Raw genomic sequence first — 20187 nt, 5'->3', positions numbered from 1 at the left:
TAAATGGAACCATGCAGTTCAGGGCAGTGCCTGGCCTAACAAGACCCAAAGCCTCGGGAAGCTTTTAGAGGCCCACTTGTGCACCATGGCCTTCCAGAACATGCTGACCAGGCCATTACAATTCTGTGCATGCACTAACTTGTGTCCAAAGGTCTTCAAAATAAATGACATGTTCTTGGTGAATAGTGAATAATGAGGTAGAATTACAGAGGAGGCCTCACCATGCAGCATGGGTACCATGCTTTGAGTTTTGAGTGAAACGTTATTGCCATCTAGTGCATGATGAGAGAAGATGCATTTCTGGGAAAAAAAAGAAGAAGACAAAAATACTTCATGGAGAAATTCTCCTTTCACCAATCCAATAAAGTTTAACATTTTTTAACCCTCTTTGGCATGATTTTTTTTTTATATTTATAGGAGCTACAGGGAGTCCCTGTAGATATACAATGGCATGAAAAAAATATTTGTCCTCTTAAAGATTTCTTTTGTTTTACATTTTTCAGATGCTGAAACAAACTTTAATATCAGACTAAGATAACCTGAGTAAATATAAAAATCACATTGTAAATGATTACATTTATTACGGAGAAAAAGCTATCCAAACCAATTTAACCTATAAATGAATTAATTCTAACAATAAATCACTTAAATAGAATATAAAGCAGCTAAAATATTTAATAAAAGCAACAAATAAAACCATAATAAGAGCTATTATACACAAATGAAAAAAACATGGAACACTGGTGAACTTTCCCAGGAGTGGCTGGCCGACTGAAATTATTCCAAAAGGGCATGAACAAATCATCCAGGAGGTCACAAAAGAACCCAGAACAACATTTAAAGAACTGCAGGTCTCACTTGCCTCAGTTAAGGTCAGTGTTAATGATTCAATAATAAGAAAGAGACTAGTCGAAAACGGTATCCAATGGAGAGCTCCAAGGCAAAAAATACTGCTGACCAAAAAGTACAAAATGGCCCATCTTACATTTACCACAAAACATACTGATGATCCCCAGGCTTTGGGTAAATATTCTATGAACTGATGTGATAAAAATGAAAAAGTTTAGAAGGTGTGTGTCCCGTTACATCTCCCATAAAACTAACACAAACTTCAGAAAAAAACATCATACTGAATGTAAAACATGGTGGTGGTAGTGTGATGGTCTGACTGGGGCTGCTGGACAACTTTCCAGCAGTTCAGAATTATGCTCTTTACCAGACAATCCTGAAGCAGAATTTCCGGCCACCTCAAGCTCAGGTGTACTTGGGTTCTGCAGCAGGACAATGATCCAAAACACACAAACAAGTCCACCTCTTAATGGCTTTAAAAAAAAAGGTTTTGGAATGGCCTAGTAAAAGTCTGATTGAGATGCTGTGCCATTATCCTAAACAGGACGTTTATGCTCAAAAACCCACCAATGTTGCTGAATGCTAATAGCATCTTAAAATAATCTCATAACAACCTATAGTATCTAAAAATAATAACTGACTATCTCAAAATAACTACTTAATATATTACAACAACAACTTAGCATCTTAAAATAACAACTTACTTTCTCAAAATAATGAGATAGCATCTCAAAACAACGACTTAGCTTTTCAATAGAATGACTTACTATCAAAAAATGATGGCATCTCAAAACTAATGAGTTACTATCTCAAAAGAATGATTTCAAAACAACGAGCATCTCAAAATAACATTTAAGCATCTAAAAACAACTTAGTATCTGAAAATAACAACTTACTATCTCAAAATAACAACTGACTATCTTAAAATAAAGACTTACTCTCCCAAAATAACTTACTGACTTACTAGCTCAACATAATGGGATATCATCCCAAAACAACGACTTAGCATCTCAAAACAACTTAGTATCTCAAAATAACAACTTACTATCTCAAAAAAATGACTATCTTAAAATAAAGACTTACTATCTCAGAATAATGGGATAGCATCTCAAAACAACGACTTAGCATTTCAAAATAGCATATTAGCATCTCGAAACAACTTAATATCTCAAAATAACGACTTATTATCTCAAAATTACGACTAACTATCTAACAATAATGAGTTAGCAACTCAAAATAAACACTTAGTATCTCAAATTAACTAGCAGTATCTCAGTATTAGGTAGTTATTTTGAGATATAGCTTCTTTTAGGCGGCGGGAATGAGCTTCCATATTATCAGGGTGGATCAGTGCATGGAAGTGTGAAAATAGTAAGTGTTTAATGTGGATAAATGTGATTTCTGTGTAGTCTGGAGCCTTATAAATATGATAAACAGTCGGAAATATAAATTTTACAGGTGTAAATGTGTAGTTTAGTTCGGTTTGACGACTGTAAGGCTCAGTATTGTGGGGGGTTAGTTAGTGAGGGACTGTTTTGGACTGAAACGGAGTCTCTGCGTTTCTATGCAACCATGAGACCGGTCACGTGACACCCGTGTTTTTGTGTGTGTGTGTGCGTATGTGTCTGGCACACACACATACACACACACGCGCCCGCGCGCACACTCACAAGCTCACGCGCCCCCGCCCGCGCGCACACACAGGCTCGAGGGAAAAGAGTGGTTTGGTGAGAGTTTAAGCGGAGAAACTCCGAGTTCCAGGCGGAGCAGAGGAGATACCGAGGCCGGAGTTCAGGCGGTGAGGTGGCGGAGCAGAGCCGGGCTCGGGTCGCTGGAGCTCGGTGTTATTACTGTGGGAATAGCGGTGTTTGGGACTGAAACCCCGGAGCAATTCTACTGAAGCCGGTTGCACTGTAAGTAACCCCGCTGTCTCTTATTTACACCTGGAGTTACAGCTAAAGCAGCTAAAAACAGCTTTAAAAACAACTTAAACAACTTAAACAGCTGAAAAAAGTGTGAAACTGTGGTTTGTCTAGCCCACCAGCACCAGAATCTCTGAGTTTGTTTGTGTTTGTGGATTTTATGCCTGTGCTTCTGTTTGTCTGCTTAAAAAAACATCAACACAGCACCCAGAGCACAACAGTAGCCAACCTTTATCACCATATTTCACTATTAACCGCTCAAAAAAGGGTCTAAATCAGGCTAAATTAGTGTAAGAGTCACCAGAAAGTTGGTATTAGTTAGTTTAGGGTTCACCTGAAGCTCTAAGATAGTGTACGGTTCACCAGAAGTCAAGTCAGTGCTCACCAGAATCTTTAACATTGTATTAAAAAAAACCCTCTAAATCAAAATGTTTAACTTTAAGTTCACAAGAAACTAGTGAAATTAGGAAAGTGTAAGGTTCACCAGGAGCTAGTGTATGAAGCTCAAAAGTTAAAAAATTAGGTTCACCAGAAGCTCTAATGTAGTGTACGGTTCACAAGAAATTAGAACAAGTTAAGTCAGTGCTCACCAGAATCTTTAACATTGTGGAAAAAAAACCTTTAAAATGTTAAATTTTAGGTTCACAAGAAACTCTAAAGTAGTGTAAACTAGGAAAGTGTAAGGTTCACCAGGAGCTCTATTTAAGGTGTTTATATTTTGGTTCACCAAATGACCTAATGTAGTGTAGGTTAGTGTAAGTTTGGGTAGTGTTCACCAGAAGCTCTAAACTAGTGTAAAGAAGCTCTGAATTAAGATGCTCATATTATGGTTCACCAAATGCCCTAAAATAGTGTAGGTTACTGTAGTGTAAAGTTCACCAGAAGATATAAAGTAGTGTAAGTTAGGGGTAAGGTTCTCCAGAAAGTTGGTATTCGTTAGTTCAGTGTTCATCAGAAGCTCTAATGTAGTGTAAGATTCACCAAAAATTAGTATATGTTAGGTCAGAGTTCACCAGAAGCTCTAAGCTAGTGTAGAGAAGCTCTTAGGTTTTCAAATGTAGGTCCAACAGAAGCTCAAATGTAGTGTAAGGTTCTTCAGAAGCTATAAAGTAGTGTAAGTTAGGTTAGTGTCACCAAAAATTTGTTTGTTTGGTCAGTGTTCACCAGAAGCACTAAACCAGTGTAGAGAAGCTTTAAATTAAGGTATTGTAGTGTAAATGTTACCAGTGCTCAATGCTCACCAGAATATTTAACGTGATATATAGAAACTCTAAATTAAAATGTTCAAAAACTCTAAAATTTTGTTTGCACTAACTTACACTAATTTAAAGTTTCCGATAATCTGTAAACTAATGTAAGTATGTGTACAGTTCACCAGAAGGTCTAAATTAGTGTAAAAGTGACTACTGCTTGTGGTGAACCTTACACTACCTAAACTCTAAAGTAGTGTAAGGTTCACTAAAGTGGTGTGAGTTAGTGTGAGCATCACCAGAAGCTCTAAAGTAGTATAAGTCAGTATCACTCAGTGTAAGCTTCACTGAAAACTGAATACAGTTATGTAGCTAGTACCAGAAGCTCTAACTTGGTATTTGAGGGTTCTGTCGTTCTCGATGTTTAAGACCTAAGTGGCCAGAGCACAACATTTATCTACCCTTTACCCAGCTGTACCCTATTAACTACTCTATATTAGTCCTGTCACCAGATGTTTGAAGTTACTGGTAGCTGCACCAGAAGATTTAAATTAGGTTAAGGCTCACCAGAAGCAGAACATTAGTACAAGTTAGTAGAAGATTCCCCAGAAACTCTGAAGTAAAAAAAAAAAAAGTTAGTTAAAGATTTACCTGAAGCTGGAAATTACCTGGTGTCCAGTTGAACAGATGCTGTAGTGAATTAGAATATCATTCACCAGAATCTCTAAATTGGTCTAAGGTTCACCAGAAACTTAACAAATGTAAGTTATAGCACAATTTAATGTAAGTTTTTAAGTAGTAAAAGGTTTACCATTACTGTCAATTAGTTAATAATTAACCATAAGCTGAGAATTAGTGTTAATCTATAGTGAATTAGAATATCATTCGCCATAATCTCTAAATTGGTTCATTAGATATTGAAGTTAATGTAAAATTAATCTGAAGCTGTATGCTAGTTTCTGCAGTATTTAATCTGAAGCTCTTATTGTAAGCAAGGTAGTGAAAGCTTAATCAGTATGATTAAATTCACCAGAACCTAGCTATAAATCTATTGTAAGCTATTGTACTGGTCATCAGTTCATCAGGAAGTTAGTGTAAAGATTATTGTGAATTTGTGTAAGGTTACCAAATGTAAGCCTACTTATTGTACAAAACATGGACATGACCTCAATAATATTTGATAATCGTGATATGGTCTATTGTTTTAGTTGTAGGTTTGTTTGCATATATAAAAGTGAACAGAATTTTAGTCAGTCAAACTGTAATTAATTACTTATTTGTTGTTTTTAAAAGGGTATGAATGATTTGTTATGCTATTCTGTTCTCATTATCTCAGTGGCATTTAAAAAGGCTAGTCTTAAAATTATGATATCGTTTATTGAAATAATTCCTGGAACGATGTAGGCTATCTTCCACAAAACAAATCTTATTATGACAGGCCTAACTAACCACATGCTCTGAATTAAGGTGGTTTGATATTTAACAGATGCTTTAAATTAGTGTATGTAAGTATAAGTTAAGTATACGTTAGTATCTGGTTTAATAGGCGCACTAATTAGTGTAAGGTGGTATGTAAGTGCAATCAGATTTTGCCACAACCCTGGTTCTTTTTACCTGAAGTTTTAATCAGTATGAGTTTGTGCAACGTTGAATAGAAGCTCTAAACTAGTGTCTAGTGTCTTTTGTATGTGTGTGTGTATGAGCTTTTTTGTAGTTTGTCAATCTCTCTGTGCCTGAACCACACAATTTCACTTCATTTCTTGTTTTTCTTGTTTTGTTGAGGACATTAATAGCTAATACTAAATGCAAACAACTAATTTGAAATCTTTAAAAAGATTACTGCTTGGATCCCTCTGGACCTGTCGGAGGGTCCAAATCCGGTAGTGTGTAAATTGCTGTGACTCGGTTATGACCGACAATGAGTTTGGTAATGAGGTACAGGAATGTCCCCATAATGCGGACGGAATGTTTTGCAGAGTCCCTGTTCGGCACAAAAACGTTCTCAGGAATGAAATAAAAGGGCAATTGTTTCACAATAGAGGAACTCGATTGATTTCAGCGTATTTGGAGTCATATGTCTCCATCCCCTTTCACCCGTTCGCTGGTTACTTGGCTAGAGTGTGTGTGTGTGTGTGTGTGCTTGGTTGTGTGTGGAAAAGAGTCTTGGCTCTACCGTCTCAGCTGAGCTGCACTTGTTTTGGTAACTGGCTGGGCCTTTTCTGTTTGTCTTGCTTTTGAGAAATGACCTAAGCTATAAATCCACAATTATTATGAACTAAAACAAATTAAGTTAGTTTTTATGTAAAATAGGATATTTCCAAACATTACTCAACTATTTTAAAGGAAGTGAACATTTATGGGCACATATACATCAAACAGAGACCTTTGAGTTGAATCAGCTTGTAATAGCTACCCTCAGTCTGTTTCCATTACCTGCTTTGTTTCCATTGGTTTGTGGCACAACCATAGTTGCATACTGGGGGTGTCCTCCAGTTTCTGACACTCTATGTGTAGTGATTCCCCCCTCGGGCTACCCTGATAAAAACTTGTAGATCATATATTATGATTAACTACCTGACCTCTAGTATATTGTAGGCTGTAAGAACAAGCTTCTTTTTCTGAGCTGTTTCTGAACTCTGTGTTGGCTGTGTGTTATATTGTTTACTCTAGCATTTTCTTTCTACATCAAATAAAAAAGTAATCCAAAGAGAAGACAGTTCTTACATTTTATTCACCTGACCATAACATTCAAAGTATAATTATGATTATGCAAAGCAATTCATGTAACAATAACATTTAAATAAATTAAATGTACTAACAATTTAGGCATAATAACTAAAGTTTTTTTTTTTTTAGTTAACATTACCTCAAACAATGTAAGAAAATTCCACTTATTCAAGCTTCTGATTTATTCATGATCATTCTTTGTTGATTTGCTTAAGAATATTGCAATTACAAAAGCCATGCCTGTTGAATTTCATGTAAATACTTTTGAATTGAAACAAAACACAAATAGTTTTATTGTTGGTCTGCTTTTTCATGAATATTAAAAAATAATATAAAACATATAAAATGGATTAAAAAAAGAAAAGTATGAAGAAATCAACATTTGTATTAACATGGAACTTAAGAGACTAAGTTGAATTGTTGGGCAAATTAATTGGTATAAAAAAATATGAATTAAATTAAATCTATTTCCCTTTGTAGTTGTTTTAAATTGTTATAATCTGATGTTTTAGTTGTGCTAATTTTAGATTTCACTGCCAGTCACTTAACTTTTTATAAGGTAACCTTTCATAAAGTTTCCTATTTTTATTTTTAAGTAAATTCAAATTCAATTCAGGCTCATAGTGTTTATAAGTGGGTTAAGGGGGATGATTCATGTCTCAGACTTCACATGTGACGGGTAAAGCAGTGGAGGAGTGTGTGTGTGTGTGTCTCAGAGGGAAAAAGAGATGTAGGCCTCAGACCACAGTTCTGTGGCTTTAGATTTGAGTAGGCAGCTAATAGCTACTGCACTGTAAGAACCATAGCAGGTTTTTAAACTGTCGCTTTTAGGTAACCTGTGTTGTTAGTTAAAGTGCTCTGGATAAGGGCATGTAGAGAATCTGGATCCAAGGTGCGAACCACCTTCACGGCCTTATACATGTATTTGTTTCTAATTAGAACTTTTTGTTGTTTTGGCCACTTAAACGTTAAAACCTGGCATCATGCATAAAGTGACTGCAAGAAAATGTTTGAATGAACCAAAGATTGCTAGTTGATTTAGAGGAAATATGCTTTATATTCTTTATATATAGCTTTATACTACATAACTTATAATCTCTCTATTTCTCTCTCTACTACTACTGCTACCCTAAGTGTATGTCTCTCACTTCACACATACAAACACATACACTCACACACTTGCTTTCTGAAAGGTTGTGGTGCTTCCTGTGTGATTTTGAGTTGATCGAGTATGCTGCTGTGTTGAAATAAACCAGTTCCTTGCTTATTCTATTTCTTCATATAGAGGTCCAGCTGTTGTAGGTCTATCACTATACTTTTTGTATTATATTACTGTACTATATGGAACTAACCTCAATATTTTTTTGCTAAAATATTGCCCAATATGTTTACTTAGCTAGGAGAGAGATAGTTTCTGTGAATGAGCTGATTTGTCAGCTTTGTTTGGATATTATTAAGCATTTTGTTGTCCAGTGTTTATAGCAGTTAGAACTTCATTGCTATTTGAAAGAAATGTATAAATGCAATATTATTCTTTATGCTGATGTATTGTCATTTTGTCAGTGGCACTAATTTGTTTTAAGTGACTAGACTATAGTGTCATTTATTTTAGGTGTCATTTATTTTAGGTGCTCAAGTACCTTTTTTATAGAAATATCCTAACTTTAAAAGCCTGTCTGATCAGAATGGGTTGTGACTCAAAGACACTTCCTAAATATGCATCAAACAGTGCATTTGTTTAGAATTTATTAGTGGATCTTTGATGTACAACAGCAAGTGTGTGACTTTGGTTGGGGTGATTAAAGTGCACAGTGCGTGCTCAACTATCCGGTTTACTACGCTGTTATTTTTACCTCAGAATGAAACCTACTGTTTTTTTATGGGGACTCGTGGGGGAACCATGATAAGCTCTGCTTTTAATTGGCTAGTTTACATCACAAAATAGCCTACAGAAGAATTTCCTAATAACACAGCATAGCCAGACATGTTTAAAGTACTAGAAATCCAAAAGTACAAGTGCTTTATCAAAAAAATTACTTGAGTAGAAGTACTGAAAGTAAAAGTGCAGTACTGTGTTATTAGTGTAATTATTACAGGAAGCAGCGGAGAGTTCTGAGAGAGAAAGGCAGAACGGGAGCAGCGAGATCTTCTTATAAGATCAGCTTGACCTCTTGATTTACTCAGTGATGAGCAGCTTCATTTAACCTGGTCACAGTGAAGAGCATCTTCCCCTCTGGCACCGATAGACCTGGGTTATATGGTAAAAATATGGTATCACCATTTTTAAAGATGACTTTTTTTTCCCCAGATACACCAATATTTAATTTATTGTGCTATCTGTTTACAAATAAATAACTAAACTGTTATGTAAGAATGAAAAATTCTAATCGAGAATCGCTCATATTTTTTAAGTATATTGCATTTATTATTATCATTTTTATATAATAGGTTTTTATTAAATTGTTGCTGCATACCAGTTAAACAGTTTTTTTTGGACACTGTAATAAAATGTACAGTTGGGTCAGTGATCTTTATAAGCACTCTCAATATGCTTATTAAAGTATAAAATAGGAACAATAAGAAAACTTATTACAATACTATAAAATATCAATATATTGTCCAGCTCTAGTTGTAAGCCCTACCTAAAGGAAAAAACAACACCAAGTTGTGGTTGTTTTATTAATAATAATGACATAATGAATAAGGTTTCAGTATGACTGAAGGACAATTCAGCTGCTGAACTCACTTTTTCCAAAACTCATGACTGCTTGTCTCTCTTTAACCTAAAGCTTCTATTTTTGTGCTTTTGCCTGAACAGCACTTCACAGCAATTGTGTGTGTGTGTGTGTGTGTGTGTGTGTGTGTGCATTTGAAAGATCCTAAGTGTTAGAAAGAGGGGATGTTGTTAACCACACTGAGACTGCAATTTGCTGACTGATAAGCTTTTGTTAAGTGAATTAAATTTGTGCTCTTTTTTTTTTTTTTTCACGCATTTTGTTACACTTGTTCTTCTTGCAAATTGTCACTGGCCAACAGAGGCAGTTTCTTTATTAGGGTGATCAGGCGGTGCCCCACCACATGACGAGAAGGAGGAAAATGTTTCTAGCGCTTTTAAGCAGTGTAAACTAGCCGAGACTGTTCTGTACAGCCAGTCCTGCCTTTGAGTATCATAGACCCATGAGTGTCTAGTTGTGTTCTTCACAGTACTGCATCTTTTGGAGCGATTGCTGGTCTCGCAATGCTGTCCAAATGGATTTTGTGAGGGTGGCACTTGCATGCTTGCATGACATGTAATAATGTTATGTAATGTAATGTGGGTGGGGATTCCAGATTGCTAGGTACTCTAGGTACTCTAGGTACTCTGCACTGTACTTAGAGCTGGGTATCGTAACTCGATACCAAAAATGCACTGACCGAAATGACTCTGTACTACTGAGTACTAATACATGATACATTTGTGCTACTTTGCACCAAAGGTGGAGTGCACGCATAAAAACATGGACAGTGAGGTAAATATGTTATAGTTCTGGCTGTACTCCACACTATATTTTCCTTTAAACTGTCAACACACCAATGATGTGCTGTAGTCTTTCTCTCTCCCTCTCTTCTAGACAGATATATTATAATGCAATGGGGCTTTTAGATTTTTGGTTTGTTTCAAGTAAATAAAAATGCCTTAAATATGTAGTTTCCATTAGTAAATTGAGCAACCATTTATTATCATTCACACTAAGAACAATAATGGTAATTTAATGGTTTAATCATTGTTTGTGAGCTACAAACGGTTAATAGCAGTTTTCTTAACAATATTAACACAGGCTTCCAAAGCAATGGATATAAAAAAAAAACATTACATAATAAAGTTTTATTAGATTTTTATATTAGAATACTTCACTTGAGTATTGTTTATGCGGAAGAGTTAGAATCCAGATAAGTAAGATAATACCAGTTTGACAACAGGTTCTTGAATTGTGATTGCACTTACTATCTCCCTAACTGTTTAATTATGCGTCTTTAAACTTTATTCTATATTCTTATCTCCTGCACCTAAAATAAAATACTGTCTGATAAAGACTGAATTATTGTTAAAAGTCTCTCTTTGCGTTTAGAGTTTCTTGTTACGGTAAACAGAAAGATTACATTATTAATGAGCCTAGTTGATTGTTCAGTCATTGTAAAATCCAATTTATTACATTTATCCAAGAATGCATTTTTTATGGAAATAGCAGTCCCCATGTACTGTACAGTATGTAACTTAAAGTGAAATATTTATATTGATGCGTAGTAATCACTGTAGGTAATGCAGGCCACAAGAAAAAAATATATTCTTTTAATGCTATCAAGTTAGCTAGCTGATTAATTTAAACAGTACAATTTGACTGTTATCTAGTTAGAAGAGTTGTTGATATTGAACAGATTACCATAAAATCATATCATAGTATTTGTCCATCAGCAGAACACTCTACTGTGTGACTATTCTGCTTCTGCTTGGAATTTGTGTCAGATTTGTCATAATAGTTACCAATAACAGTAAAATATTTTTTTTTTTTTTACTACATGTAATCTGTCGAAATAACTTATGACACGTAAAAGTCAGTGTTGCGTAACTGGGCTTAAAAATGTGTCACTACAGTTTTTTTTTTTTTTTAGGAAACAATTACTTAATTTTCTAATTGTGCAATTTCTTGATCTCAGGCTAGGACCTATTTTTGACGGCAGTTTAGTCATAGTCCCACCTAAGCCTGGTCGATATGGCAGAAATATGATTATATTTGATGATTCATGATATTTTAAAACAGTTTCACAATACGATACTAACCTCAACAAATATGATTACAGACAAAACACATCAGTAGTGACTGGTTCTGAAAGGTTAATCTAATTAATTTGATTTGTTAAATTACTGCTTTAATGCGATTTTCAAAATGGGATGATGAAGTTTGTACATCTTTATATGTAGACGTTGCAGACTGAATCAGTAGATAGACATTTTCTTTTGATAGAAACCTGAAAGAACTTGTTTATGTGGCAGTGATTTATGTACATATTTTTTTTTACTTCTCATATTTACTTTTCCTTAAATAAAAACTGAAATAAAGGAGGTTATGTTTATGTTCTGTGTTTAATATATAAGCTGCATGTACAGTTGAAGGGGGCTGCTTACTGCTCTTAAAAAAATAAAAAATAAATAATAAATAATAATAATAATAATAATAATATATATATATATATATATATATATATATATATATATATATATATATATATATATATATATTTTTTTTTTTTTTTTTAATGAAAAGGAAACAATTGTGTGTGCATCACTTTAAATGCTGCTCTCTAAATGCTGATGACTAACAAATCAACTGAAATTATGTAAGAATGAAAAATCTAAATCATAATCGAGAATTACTTATATACCAGTGCATCAAAAAAAGAGAATATCATTTAAAAATGTTATTTTATAACAGTAATTCAGTTCAAAATGTGAAACTCATATATATTATATAGATGTATTACACACAGAGTGATCTATTTTAAACCTTTATTTCTTTTATTGTTGATGATTATGGGTTACAGCCATCAAAAAAAACAAAATCAGTGTCTCAGAAAATTAGAATCTTATATAAGACCAATTGGAACTTTTGGTAGTGTGGGCAGTGTGCCAACTCCTGCTGGAAAATGAATGAAATCTCTATAAAAGTTGTCCGCAAAGGGAAGCATGAAGTGTCGTAGGATTTTCCAGGAAAACACTGCACTGACTTTGAACTTAATATTACAATCACTGATTGTGGAAACTTCACACTAGACCTCAAGCAGTTTGGACTGTGTACCTCTCCAATTTTCCTCCAGACTCTGCTCCCTTGATTTTCAAATAAAATGCAAAATTTACTGATGGTTAGTAATGCTTCAGTGCAGATTTATTCCTATTTTAACGCCATGGGCACAAGTCAAGAAAATAGACTGTTGACGAGGTGGAAGGTAGCAATGAACATCGGGATGCACCTTGCACAGGGTGTACAAAAGGGTTCAAGAATTCTGGTGAACAGGAACTTAGCAATCGACTTCACCCTTTCCTAGCATGACCTGACACTTCGTTTCACTCTAGGAGAGGAGAATGGGGAACTTGCTTGGTCTGTAAGTGCTCTCTATGACAGACTTTTATTTCTTCTGTGGCCACACAGCTGGTAGTCAGGCAAGTGCAGCGTTGTTCATTATTACTGTATCTGTGCTGTATTACTGATTATATTGCCAGCCGCTGGTTGTTTATATTGTGTGTATGAGTGCTTTGATGAATCAGGAATGACAGGATCTCTGCTTTCAGTTTATGGGAAAATCGTCAAGTGGCATTTGTTTGTTTTCATGTCGTCTTTATTTTTGGCGCAGCTTCATTAAGTTTCTGGCTGAGAATTCACAACAGCCTGCTAAACCTGTTCTCTCTCTCTCTCTCTCTCTCTCTCTCTCTCTTTCTCTCTCTCTCTCTTACACTCGCTCACTCTTGTGCTCTCTCCCTCTGATCTAAAGATTATGAGAATGGAATGCGTAGTTGAACTCATACTTTGGACTTTGTGGAAAAAGAATGTTTTAGTTATGTTCTCAAAAGAACCAAAAGTATTCCCATTCATTACTCTGCAGGTAGAAGTATAGATAGTAGGGTTTACAATACTTCTGTAGAAGTTGAAGTATCAACTCAAGCTTTTTACTCTTAAAGTAAAAGTAATGTAAGGGGAAAAAATGCCATTAAGAACAAAAGCTCAGGCCGCACCACAGAGTCCTATACTTCACTACCCCCCCCCCCCCCCATCCCCTCCCCAAAAGACATTTAAAACATTTTTCTAAAAGCTATAATGACTATAATGTTATATTAAAATGTTAATGTGAACACATTTGGGATGCACTAGGCTGTTCCCTGTTTCAGCTGCATATATGCTCATTGTAAATAAATGTATTTTAGTAAAATTTAAATATATTAAAAATACAGTATAAATCATTACAAAGTCAGAGTAGTAGTAGTAATACTTCTCATCCAACCACAATCAGATTCACTCTATCTGGATGGAGAGATTTATCTGGATGGGGGTTTTATTGAACAGTGAGAAACTAAATTGGAAACAAGCTGAAATGAAACAGGAGTAATGAGGCTATTTTTAAAAATGTAAGGAGTAGAAAGTTAAGATGATTGTGTGAAAACATGAGAAGTAATAGTGAAAAGTCTTCAGTAAAATAATTACTCCAGTAAAGGATAGATAACCTACATTTCCACTTAAGTAATGTAACAAACATTTTGTACTTCATTACGTGACACCTCTAAATGGTCTACTACATGAAATAAGTAGAAAATGGTAAATGTTGTCCGTTGTTTATTATTCAACTGTAGAAATTATTCAACTAAAATTCAACTAAATCCACTTTTTCTTCAGCAGAGTATGTTGTATCACTTCATTTTCTTGCTTTATTTAGGGCTGGGTGATAATAATTCAAATCAGTATCACAATTTATGGGAACATTTTACCTCAATAACCATGCACAGTGATTATTTAATTCTTCATGTAAAACTAGGAAGAAGGAAGGTGTTAATCTTCTTTCTTCCTCATTCCGTCCACTGTGCAAAACAGCCCCAGGGCATGATGCTACTGCCACCAAGCTTAACAGTTGGTACAGATTTCCTGGGGTTAACTACCTCCTCATCTACACTGTTTTAAATACATGTCTTGTCATTGTAGATAATCAATTCAAATGTTGTCTTAGAAGGCTTTATTTTTGTCTGTGTGGTTCAGCTAAAACTTGTCACTTTTGAAGTTGTAATCATTATATGGGTGGCTCATATGGTCTGATAATAAAATTATATTAATTGATTAATATTAACAGTTATATTATTGAAGTTCTGGTCCCAGCTAAGTTAACATAGCTGCAGCACTAGCATGTTGCTCATACATTCCATGACAAAGTCAGGATTCATTAAGATGTTGAAACTTACAGAAATTAATTATTATTGTCCATTCCTTAATTTCTCTGTGATGGGGAGCTGAAATTAGCTTTGATTAACTTTTATTTTATTTTATTTTATTTTATTTTTGCATTCCCCCTTAAATGTTGCAGCCCCTGATGTCTGTTGCACCATTTAAGGTGGAACGGGAAAGTTTGCTAGCTAGCTAGCTAATGAGACAAACTAGCAATAATTTTTAAGCTTGTCATGAAGAATTAGGCCATAAAACATTGAAACTACACATTACATCATGGTAATATAGTGCTAATCATCACTTTTAACAAGGAAAATATTTACATTTGTGGGTTTTTTACCAGTGATTCTCATATCCCTCGGTTTGAAGTGTGCACCTGTAAAATCTCTGTTTGAAGGGATAACAAGCCCTATCCCATCCCCTTCAGCCTAACAAGAATCGGGGTAGGGGTAAAATGGGATTGGGCGCAAGCTATGTTAGAGAAAGATTTCTAAAAAGTTACAGTATGTTCTCACTTTTGACAATGGTATGGTCTGCCATCTCATCTATAAGCTTGTTTCCGGTTTCACATGAATTTCAAAAGAGAAATTTAAGCGAAACCAAAATAAAGGTAAACCTAGTTTACCTTTCCCTTTCATCTTTTGTTTAATTTTAAAATGGGGGAAAACTCAATCAAAATCGAGAATCGTATTTTTTTTGTGAAAAAAAATAAAGTTTTTTTTTTATCACCCAGCTTTATATCATCCTTAAATAATGTATTATTGTGGCAGGTCTAAGTGAGGCATATTCTGGATGTTTACTGACTCAGAGTGGTCAGGCCTGCTTGTTGTTTTTTTTGTTTACTACAGGCTGACTGTGCTGGGGTTCGAGGTGGTGCTGGCTGTTGTCCTGTTGGTCTGTCGACTCATTATGAATTCAGTTTGGCTCTTTTGTTTGTTTGCAGGATGTGATTGTGCAGGTAAACGCTGGGCGAGTGAATATGGGCATATGTGCGCTGGTTCTCATGAGAGAACTTGTTAGTTTGTATTTGTGTGGGGATTTGAAACCACATCTCATAACGGATGTATGAACTCAGGACTCATGCATGCTGGGAATTTCACTTCTTACCAGTTTGTAGCGACTCTGGCCACGAATGAAAGCTCGCCCTGTCTGAGGTTCCCTCAGCCCGAGTGTTGTGAACATGTTGGAATAATGGTAAACATCCTAATCCGCAAGAGAACCACGAGCCTGGCAGGGAAGGCTTGCTGTTTAGAAGAGTAGCAACAGTCTTAGGCCTTTGCTAAGCTTGAGCCAATTCATGAAAACAAGCAATAGCAAGCCATAACATTAAAAACACTTGCCATTTATGGTGTGGGTTTCCCTTATTCCTCAAAAACAGCTCTGACATTAACTCTCCACAAGGTCTCTGACAGTGTTCTGTGTTATCTGGCACCAAAACGTGACATAAGACGAACAGATACTATAAGTCCTGCCAGTCCTTTACAATGATATTGTCGATAAATTATTTTTTTTATTTCTTTCTAAGAATCATTGGCATTGGCCTATTTGGCATGTATTTTACACCAATGCTTCCTAACTAGTGGTGTCAATTTAAAATATGTAATCAGATTATTCACAACAATATTCTGTGATTAACTGCAAATAAACACACTTGTTCTCTTTATGACGCAAGTTTTTAATAGTATATAGTATAGTAGATAATAAGAATGCATAATTAATTGGATACAAAACTTTTTTTAATTTATTATACAGATCTCAGCTTGGCTGTAAGGATTTCTGAATTAGAACTTTATTTGCTCAGTATAAATTTCTATGGTTTAGATCAGCTGAGTTCTTTACTTGCAGTGTTTTCTCCTTCGATTTGGTTTGGTTTCACACAGGCATAAACCTAAACGCACCAAAAGGCTTACCAGTAAACCACACGAGCACATTGTCTCCTCTGATTGGTCAGAAAGTAAATATAGCAAGAAGATTCTGTGTTCCAGTGTGCTCATCTGTGAAAGCAGTGAATGCTGCTCATACCGTGCTCAGTGTGTAAATAGCATGGAGCAGCAGAGACAGCGTTTGTTCATAGCTGTGGTAATTAGCATCATCTGGCTAATATTAGATTACTACTTATCAGTAGTTTGGCTCAATAAAAACAGAGTATATTTGATAGTTGGGATGTCTCCTCAGGCATTATGTTGTCTGTGTTGGAGTATTTTAGTAAATCTAGTAAAATATAGGAAAGCATTTTACATTTTAATCTATAACTTTTGAAGTCTGAAATCAGAAGTTAGGATCCGTTAGCTAAATAAAGCTAATGGATAAAGCAAGTAAATGCTATGTTTGTTTCTAAAGTAATATTGTGGTGTCTGGTCTCTCAGAGTTATAAATGTGTATCGGTATTTACAAAATTTGACAACCAATAATGAAGCAGTAATTGTAATAAGTCCAGTTTGTGGACGAGACTTAGGGAAGCTGTGTTTTCAATAAAAATATTCATATTTGATGCCAGCTATCAATTTCATATGCTATACCACAATATTGATATAGTATCCTACCCCTAGTACTGTTCACTGTATACCTGAAACACCCACAATACCTGCCTAATGTTATGGAGATGTTTTGACCCAGTCAATAAGCCATCGTGATCAAAAATGTCAGATCAAAAATAGAGTTTTGCACTTGTCTATTTTCAGGCTTCAATATATCAACTTTAAGAAGTGTCTGTTCACGTTCTGCCGTGTACGTACAGATTAGATCTGTGGTGTTCAAGTTGTTAGCAGGCTCTCCGCTCTGGTGACTCTTCTGAAAACTTGCTTATGCAGTGTGAACTCTTTAAAGGGGTCCAAGCGCATTTGGTTGGCTTTTTTTTTTTTTTTTTGCTGTCTCTATCACGGTTGCATTATAGCCAGTTCTAACTGCATACATACACAAACAAAATTAATGGTTAGCGTTTAATTTAGTTCTGGACTATATGCCTCTAAAAACCTGAAGGCCAATATTCAACACCTAACTTTTTTTTTTTTTTTTTTTAAGATTTTTATTTTGCTATTGTTTTCCACTTTTGTGCAAATTAAATAGTCTAAATGTATTGTCATACTGTTTAAATGCAAAGCAAATACAAAACTACTTTTTAAACATTTTTAATATCCCATCAGACCATCAACAGTGCAATTTTACCTCAGCAGTGCTACTTTAATCAGGAATGTATCTTATGGTCCTATTCTATTTATAAATGTAATTTTATAATGCACATTTAGTTATACATTTACCTCAGCAGGGCAATCCTATTCATGAATTTACTTCAGTAATGCAGTTTCAGTCATAAATGCACCTCATTTGTTTTATTCTAGTCATAATTTGACCTCTGCAGTACTATTTCAATCAGGAATTTATCTTATCAGCAATTTTAATCATAATTTTAATTTAAGTGTGCACATTGTGTCATACAGTTACCTCAGTAGTGCTATTCTAATTATTAATGTACCTCAGTTGGCCTATTATAATCACAATTTCAACTCAGCACCATGATTTTAATCAGGAATCTACCATATCACTGCTATTCTAATATTTTATTTAAGTCAGATGTGCTGCTTAAGTCGTGGCTGAAATTTACACAGACAAAAGCCACAGAGTCTTTTGTTAAACAAACAAATGCTAAGGCTTACTTGGCTAGCTACCTCAGCTAACATTTACTAACCTAGCTCTGTACAGCTTGAGCTGTTCCAGCTTGAATACAGCCAGCATTCTGGAGTGTCGGCCTGCTGCTTCTGCTGAAAGAAGTCCTGATCATTGCAGTATGATAATATTAATTTTGAATGAATTATTTCAGTTACCAAATACTCAGTACATCCTTACTTTATACTAAGTATAGATAGTGACTCCTGTGCAGTGGATTTATAGAGGTGGGTAAAATAATGCTGTGCTATCAGGATAGATAGATTTGGATTTTGGCAGTGTTCTGAGAGCAGGTTAAAGGTAATATGAGTCATGTTTAGTTACTTAGTTGTGACAGTGGTATCAGGGTTGTTATGTTTTAGATGTATTTGTACTAGAATATGGTTAAGGCAGCAGTAATGATTAATCTGTATTCAGCAGGTGAGCAGCATTTGCCTCGGATCTGGTTGCCTGTGAGAGGTGCTGTGTTTTCTGTGCTGTGGCCTTTTGCTTCAGAAATGCCACAAACCTCAAACCACACATTTTGCTTTAAAACCACCCCAGTCTTCTCTGGAAACACTGTGAAAATATGTTTCTTTATCTACATCTATACAGGTATACCATATCATTGACAAGTTACTTTATTTTAGTAATTCAGTTATTAAAAACCCCTCATTCCTGATATATAAATATATAGATGTATTTATAGATCAGTTTTAAGCATTTATTTCTTGTATTGTTAAAGAATATGCTTACAGCCAATAAAAACCTAATAGTTTGGAGAGACATGTCATCTGCTGATGTTGGTCCACTGTGTTATATGAAGTCCAAAGTCAGTGCAGTTTTGTTTTCCCAGAAAATCTTACAGCACCTCTGCTGACAACTTTTATGGAGAAGAGAATTTCATTTTCCAGCAGGATTTGGCACACTGCTCACACTGAGAAAAGTACCAATGGGTTTTTATGTAAATTTTCATATTTTCTGAGATGATATTTGGGTTTTCATTGGCTGTAAGCCATAATCATCAGCAATAAAAGAAATAAATGTTTAAAATGGACCACTCTGTGTGTAATACATCTATATATGAGTTTCAGATTTTAAACTGAATTACTGAAATACTGAAGTAACTTTAAATGATATTCTATTTTTTTAGATGCACCTGTACATATTGACAGAAGTATACAAATTTACTAAGTAATATAATTTTTCTGACATGCACGTGTGCTGGTCAGACTGGTTTGGGAGTAACTGCCATTTGCCTCCAAGCTGTTTACAGCCTGATTCTGAACCTGAAAATTAGCACCCATTCTACCTTTAGAAAATGTATCCATTTCAACTCAAGTCCATTTGTTTTTTAGGTGGCTATGTGTTTACATTGCAGTCTGATAAACCTGTAAATAAGCCCCTAGTGGTAAACATTAGCTAGCTGTTGTAAATAAATGGCCATATTGCTTAAGGTGTTTGCTTCCTGTATTCATTGGTATTTCATTAAATCTATACCAGTGAAATGTTCTTTGTGCCACTGAAGCAACTCAACTCCAAACCATGATCCATCCATCCATGCTTTAATGGAAAGGTGTCCTTTTCATTAAATTCTGCAAACATTTGTCCAAAAACACTTTTACTCTTTACAACTAAAAAGCTATAATTTAACTTGTTCAGTCCACATTAATTATTTCCAAAAAACACAAGACTTGTTTAGATGTTCATTTAAATAAATATCTGATGACTGATATTGTGGTAAGGAATAGGGATGGGAGATTTTGATGAAGGAATCAGGGACTGGCTAGTTAGCTAGCACTAACGCAACTTGTTCTGTATGGAAATGTTAGCTTGGTCTACTAGAAAAACTTGTAGATGTTAGCATTGTTTAGCTTAGCTACCTATGTGTTTGAG

General features: G+C 34.9%; 1 protein-coding gene across 5 annotated transcripts in view; it reads left to right on the top strand.

The window, feature by feature from the left end:
- The first annotated feature begins 2508 nt into the window (after window positions 1-2508).
- Window positions 2509-20187, top strand: part of LOC103028333 (arf-GAP with Rho-GAP domain, ANK repeat and PH domain-containing protein 1) — a 122995-nt gene continuing 105316 nt past the window's right edge. For all 5 annotated transcript variants that reach the window (XM_007247652.4, XM_007247651.4, XM_007247650.4 and 2 more), the window contains exon 1: window positions 2509-2762. The gene's annotated coding sequence lies outside the window, so the exon portion shown is untranslated. The remainder of the gene's footprint in view (window positions 2763-20187) is intronic.

This window comes from Astyanax mexicanus, chromosome 18 (assembly GCF_023375975.1).
Source record: "Astyanax mexicanus isolate ESR-SI-001 chromosome 18, AstMex3_surface, whole genome shotgun sequence".
NCBI lineage: Eukaryota > Metazoa > Chordata > Actinopteri > Characiformes > Acestrorhamphidae > Astyanax > Astyanax mexicanus.
Note: the sequence above shows the minus strand (reverse complement) of the source record. Positions and strands in the feature narration are given on the sequence as shown.